At 45.5% G+C, this 6,549-nt stretch overlaps 1 protein-coding gene across 5 annotated transcripts in view; it reads left to right on the top strand.

Moving 5' to 3' along the window:
• The first annotated feature begins 1,421 nt into the window (after positions 1 to 1,421).
• WDFY3 (WD repeat and FYVE domain containing 3) overlaps positions 1,422 to 6,549 on the top strand; it is a 2,538,776-nt gene continuing 2,533,648 nt past the window's right edge. For 3 of the 5 annotated variants that reach the window (XM_069630406.1, XM_069630403.1, XM_069630404.1), the window contains exon 1: positions 2,253 to 3,013. The gene's annotated coding sequence lies outside the window, so the exon portion shown is untranslated. Of the gene's footprint in view, positions 1,491 to 2,252; positions 3,014 to 6,549 lie in introns of those variants that run through there. The other 2 variants (XM_069630405.1, XM_069630407.1) reach the window with 2 other exon arrangements.

Here is a 6,549-nt window from a genome sequence, read left to right as displayed (position 1 = left end):
CCCAGAGTCTTTAGCTCACTATCTTTCACAGAGAATAAATATCCCAAACATATCAGTCTTTGTCCCGCCCACATGGGCAGTCTAGCACCGAAATGCTAGGCAATTCTCCTCTGAACAAGAGTACCAACAGCAACCCCAGACACGTGTTTCGGTCTGGTTGAAGCTGTGCCTCTCTAAGAATAGTGAGCAAGGGGTTCACGTCTGGATTCCCCTAGTAACTTAGGGTGAGACCCAAAGTTACTTTAAATATGCAAATAACAAGGGGGGTCAGAGGAGAATTGCCTAGCATTTCGTTTGTTATATGTATTTTTCTAGCAGGGACACCAAATCAATTATCACCAGTTCCACTGAACATGTTTTTAAATTCACATATTTTTATAGATTTGCATCACTTTCACGTTTAAGGCTCAGTTTTAGCACTGTTTTTTTAATACGAGGTTTCATAATCAGTCTTAAAGGCAAATCTGTTGTTCCTATTGCTCCAAATACAGATGAACGTCCACTTACAGGTACCAATAATTGATCCAAGTAACAGGTTTAAGCACAGGCTAAAGACTTGTCAACCACAAACTTTGTGCAATACCCAATCCAGGTAATAGCTGGCACTTTTGATGAGCTGCTAAGTGCAGGAGTAGCATGTCCTTAATACTAACATCGGACGGATCATAATGCATACTTACCATGATGGGGTATTGGTTCCCCATAACAGTGAGATCCATTAGGATATGTTAAGACATATTGCTGAAATGTGCATTATGCACTTTATTGGAGTCTCCCCCCAAAAAAAAAACAAAGGGGATGTATTGTATAACTCAGTGCTATGTTTCTTTAATTTTACAAAATGCACAACGAATATATAGTACTAACATACAATTTGCACAATCAATCATTAAGCACCTTATAAATATCAAGCACTATGCACATTATGATGCCGTGAAACATATATTTATTCCAACATAAAGGATAACTAGCTTAATACTGTACTAAGCACTTTGTATGGGTTGGCATTATGCAATTCAGCATCTGCCGAAACAATGCAATTTAGTAAGTCTAGTGCTAGTATACAATTTGCACAACCAAGCATTAAGCACCTTATAAACATCTGGCACGATGCACCTTATAACGCTATGAAACATACTTATTTCATCACAAAAGGGGAATCAGTCCAATATTGCACTTTACATGGGTTGGCATTATGTAATTTAATGCCAACCTAATGATGCACTTTGGTTAGTCCGATAACAAGCAGGACAACCACAAAACATATACTTCATGTGTATTTAGTACCCAGCGAGAGTCAAGCAGAATGCAACACGCATCCTGCTTGTCTCTCGCTGGGTCGTTACGGGCCGATCCGCCGGGATTCCAGCCGCGTTGTCCTCGGCGGGGGCGTGGCAGCCCCTCAGCCAATGAGGAGGCTCGAGGCGGGGCCATCCCCGCTCCGAGCCTCCCCACGGCTGAGGCTACCTTCGCCCCCGCCGGGGACTCGGGTAAGGCTTTTTTTTTTAAAATTCCCTTTCCTCCCTCCTCCCTGGACTCCAGTCCCCACCCACCTTCTTGCTCCTTCGTCCCCGGTGGGGAGCGATGGCAGCCTCCAGCCGTGTGGAGATTCGGAGCGGGGGCATCCCCGCTCCGCGCCTCCACACGGCTGGAGGCTTCCATCGTCCCCCGCCAGGGGACGCAGGTACATTTTTTAATTTTTTTTTTCTCCCTCGCCCAAACCCCACTTACCTTCGGCTCCTTTTTTTCGGGGGCGGACGCGTTGGGAACAAGTTATGTTCCCAGCGAGACCGCTTCTTTTTTTTTTTTTCTGTCCCGAAACTCCGCAGCGTTTCGCGACAGAAAAAAATGCTTTTAGTGCCCCGGTCACGCAGATGTTGCGGGCCGGGGTACTAATAGCAATATGCCCCTCGCGGCGGGGGCATTAACGACTCAGGTAATGCCCCTGGGCATTACCTCAGTCGGTAATGCCCCCGCTGCGAGGGGTATATTGATTAAATCTAGCATTGTTCGGGTTTGTATCCCTTAACTGAAACTACAGCCTTATAAAATCCCAAACTACTTCAAATATTCGTGCTTGGTATGGGGCTAGTTAATGTGCGTTGCAGTGTGGCCTCCCTCATGGTGTACCTGGTTGCCATATGACTTGGTAGATCAGTCACCTAGGAGACATAGAGGGTGTGGGGCTGGCGGGTTGCTGGCAAAAAAGGGCCTCTACGTCTAATTTCTTTGGAGCAGAAATAAAAAAAAAAAAAGAAAACATAGTGTTGTGGCAACCAGGGTCCGGCAAGCCGTAAAATAAATGAAAGCCAATAATGCAAATCACGGCTGCAGCGCGATGTTTATGTTCGGCTGGATGGGTTTGAGGCAGCCGGGTGACTGACTGTAGCGCAATCCAATCCCGAGCCTGTGTTTTGGCCCTCTCACTGTGCAGTGCCGGGGAAGGTGGAGAGAGGAAGTACGGGAGGGCAGCAGCCAGTCAGGCGGCAGCGGGAGGAGGGCCTGGAGATTACAGATGGCCACCAGCAGCTGCTGCAGGGAAAAGAATACAAGCACATTCACTTTCCGGGATCGCTTTCTCGCTCGGCTGTAATGGAGGGTGTACATGACAGCTCGGCCCCCTCTGTTGTCTACACCGGTGGTCACGGCGGCCTAGAGTAAAGGGTGGGCCTTACAGACCCACCGGAAAAATACCAGAAGCACTTCCAGGGAAGAGGTTTTTTTGTCGTTTCTGCTGCTGTCTCGCCTCCTCCCCCCTGGGCTTTTATTTGTTTATTTTTTGGCCAAACCCATGACCGCCTTAAGGGTATCCTGAACTGTTTCATAATTATTTTTAAAGGTTCTATTGTTGTTTTTTTTAAAAAAATAAATCAAAGAGATTGTTCAGCGGCAGCCCCTCCCCCCGGACCGCAGCATAAGTGGGAGGAGGTGAAAGCAGTGCCGGCTGCTGCTGTCTCGTCCAGCACCCCTTCTTCCTTTATCTCTTTGGAGCCCTGTCATATCTCTGAATCCGGTAAGTGTCCTAACAGGGTAAACGATACAACCTATAATAAAGAAAAATGGTGTTTATTCCCTTAGTAAATATGCCAGCTAGGTGGCCTCTTTTGTGACGTACCGTTTATTTGTAAATGTGCCCCTCTGAGACTGGAGAAGAGCCTTTTTATGAATGCCCTCATCCTGTAATGACAGTCACTGCGCCTCTTGAAGCCCCCCCCCTTCCCAAATGTGTCCCACGTCACATGCAGAGACCCTCTGGCTGTGATATCCTGCATGTGCTAGGGTCTCTCATAGCTTCCGGAATCATTGGCAACCGTGCAAGTGCTCAGGGGGAATGCTGCCAGAAGGAGAGGATCTTCTGCAGTGGCTGCTGGCATCGTCCTTAAAGGGGCTTTTGTGGGTGTGCTGGCGAAAATGTAAAGATATGTATTTATTGCTTGCTGCAAAAGGGGTGCTGGAATATTTGTTTTCTGTGGGAGTCCTGCTGTCCGAGATACACGGTCCCATCAACCACAGCCCACGGCGTTATGAGGGAGGAGGGTGCTGCACCCTAAGCAGATCCAGCCCCCAGAGCCTGCTAGGCAGGAAGCTGGTGCTGCGGCTGATCTCTGGCAGTGATTGCATTTTACCCTGGCGCAGCATCCCCTGCGGACACGAGCTGTGTGCACGGCTCGTATTCGTTTAGGAATTCAGTTCATTCGGAATAAACGCTGTGATGGGCGTCTCGTTTTCATATTGTTGACATCTAGACACCCAGATTTTAAAAGTGAAGGAAATGCGGGGGTACCGAGTTTTTTTGTGTGGTCTTTAATGTTTATTTTTTTTTTATCGCGTAGAGCGCTGGACTCCAGAGGGCTGTCGTTGCCCTCACTTGTCGGCAGACTTTGTGCACTCGCACACAGCGGTACCGGTGTAGAAAATGCTCCCACGCCCATTTAAATTAATTAGATTCTTGGAATCCTTGTTAAAAGTCGTGAAACACTGTGTCCGACACAACTTCATTTTCGGCTCTGCGGCGACGACCTGCTTCTTCTGAGGAGGCACTGTGTGGTCATGACAGGAGCGTGACGTTGACCTTTCCCTTTCGACGTGGGTGGGGTTTAGAAGTTGATACTGAAAAGAAAGTCTGGGGTATTAGTGTGAAGGTGGTGCGCAATCTGCTGCCATCAGATAACAATGCTTTGTATTTCTCACAGAATCTTTTAGCACGGTGACATAGTGGTCTATGATACTGCCCTTATCCATTTTTTTTGTTTAAAAAGTATGCTTTACGTTTTGATGGCAGCTGCTTTAAAAACGGTACAAATATTGCCATGTTCTGTGGAGTGAATGCAGTTTGGATGTAGCTTCGTTTTCAACAACATTTCTTCATTTGAGTCCATTCTTGTCATGGTCTGCAGAAGGATACCTACGGACGTCGTGGATTGGGGTTAAAGTGTTCACGTTGTACAGTAAACGTTTCCAGCAAACGATATGATTTTAACTAAGCAGCTTCGGTACATCTGCAGTTGTTTCTGACTGCCTGGGTTCCTACTCCACTAGCTAACTCCTTACACACTGAATGATAACGGCTGGCTGTAGACTGCCAGCTGCACATACCTTTTCTTGTACTTGCATTTGTTAATGTGTAATTGCTGCAACCCTTGTGCATTGCCTCTTGGACATATGTATCTTGTTTGCACACCCTTTAAATCCTCTGGTTTGCAAGTGCTCGCTTCTTCCGATTAGTGTTTGGTACTAGTACAAGTGGACAGATGTTTTCAAAATGCTGCATTATGTTGTAAAGTGCCATAGATGCATGGGTTAGTGTACCCGCTGCAGACATTTGTGTGCAACCTACAGGCCACTCGCTTGAATCCCACAAACGTAATCTAGGCCAGTAAGTTAATGTGCTAATGTGCTTGCTTTGAGATAGATCTCCGTGTCCAAGCAGTATTGGAGGTATCAAAACGGGCACATCCTACCTAGCCCTTAGGGTTATTAAAATGAGTGCCAATAAACTAGTCAACCGCAATTTTTTGAGCGCCAAGGAACATTTTGTTACTGGTCTGCACGCTATATACAAGGTGATGTAGTATTAGTATTTTTATTGCTCGTTTGACTAATGTGTGTTCAGCAGTCTGCCAGCCTCAGCATATTGCTTTTGCTGCCGCTCTTATCTGGATATTAATGCGGAGCAGTAGTCAATAGTTGAACTGATTATTTATATGCTGTCAAATCCGCCTTCTGCTTATATCATACTGGAGAGACACAGCACCACAGCCACACCTCACTTACTCCCAAAAAAGAAGAAACACGTGTCTGAGGTAGCTGGTAGTACTCTCGTTCAGAGGAGTATTGCCTTGCATTTTAGCGCGGGACTGTCCTTGTTGGTGCGATCCGCGTGGTGTGCCAATAGAGCTTTCTCCTCTTGTAATATACAGTGAACTAAAACGTGATCAGTAGATTTAACTGACTGCAGATATGATTTGTATGATCTTCACAGTTTAAATCCGTATGTGATCTAATAATGCAAATACATGAAATCACAGACCATGAGTTACTGGGTTCTTTTATGTTATTTATTGAATCTGCCCTGATGAAGACGCTCTATCTGAAATGCATTGGCCATGGACGCTGTCACCTAACAAACTATGAAGAAGCTACATCACTAAAAAATGGTGGCCATGAATACGAAGAACCAAAGATCTCTTATTAGGAGCAGTGGCATATTTAGGCTTTTTGCGGCCCTAGGCCCAAATACGTGCATGTCTTCCCTCCACCCCCACTTTACTCCACCTATGGCAGACTCTGCACCTTCACCATATTCCGCCACTTCAACAACCTGTCTGTGTTGTCCAAACTATGCCCGTTCACCCTCGCCCATTCTGGTTCCATAACATTATAAGGATGTTTTTAAGGTTGCATCCTCTCTACTAATTCAAGACTGTCATTTTCTATGTTATGTTAGTTGAAAGGGTGTTTTCAGATCTCTGGTACCAAAGATTTTGAGAAGACAGTGTGTTATAAAGTTGAGTGCACTAGAGGTAATGGTTACGGCTAAATTGTCTACTTTCAGTTAAGTCTGAAAACCATCTTTTAGAGGAAGTGATAACAACATAAGCTGTCTGTCAACTGGACACAAGGAGTGAAGGTTGGAAGGGGGAATCATTTTGGTTTCAATGCTAATATCTGGGTTGTCTCCCAAATTGCCTGCTGTCACTCTGAGAAGCACCTAGACTGGTCTGTAATATTAATGCAACCTAACTAAATTTCTACATCTGGTCTTGTCAAATGGTAAAAGTTTACATATGAAATATACGCAAGTGGTACAGGCACATCTTATACAAATGTTGAATAAAAAGAACTCAACCCCCTTCTCATGGTTACAGCTCTGTGTTAGCAGGGGCATAATGAAAATAAGGAAAGTTACCTTCTGCAGCTAATGTATCTCCAGTCCCTTGGGCCCGAACAGCATTAAAATATGGCAAAATGACAAGTGAAATTTGTAAACTCGGCCTAGGCATAAACACCTCAGTAGAGTAAAGACGGTTGGAGAAAGTTCTTGGAATC

Source organism: Ambystoma mexicanum, chromosome 6q (assembly GCF_040938575.1).
Source record: "Ambystoma mexicanum isolate Mex_15411 chromosome 6q, UKY_AmexF1_1, whole genome shotgun sequence".
Lineage (NCBI taxonomy): Eukaryota > Metazoa > Chordata > Amphibia > Caudata > Ambystomatidae > Ambystoma > Ambystoma mexicanum.
The sequence above is the reverse complement of the archived record's forward strand: the minus strand, read 5'-3'. Positions and strand labels throughout refer to the sequence as shown.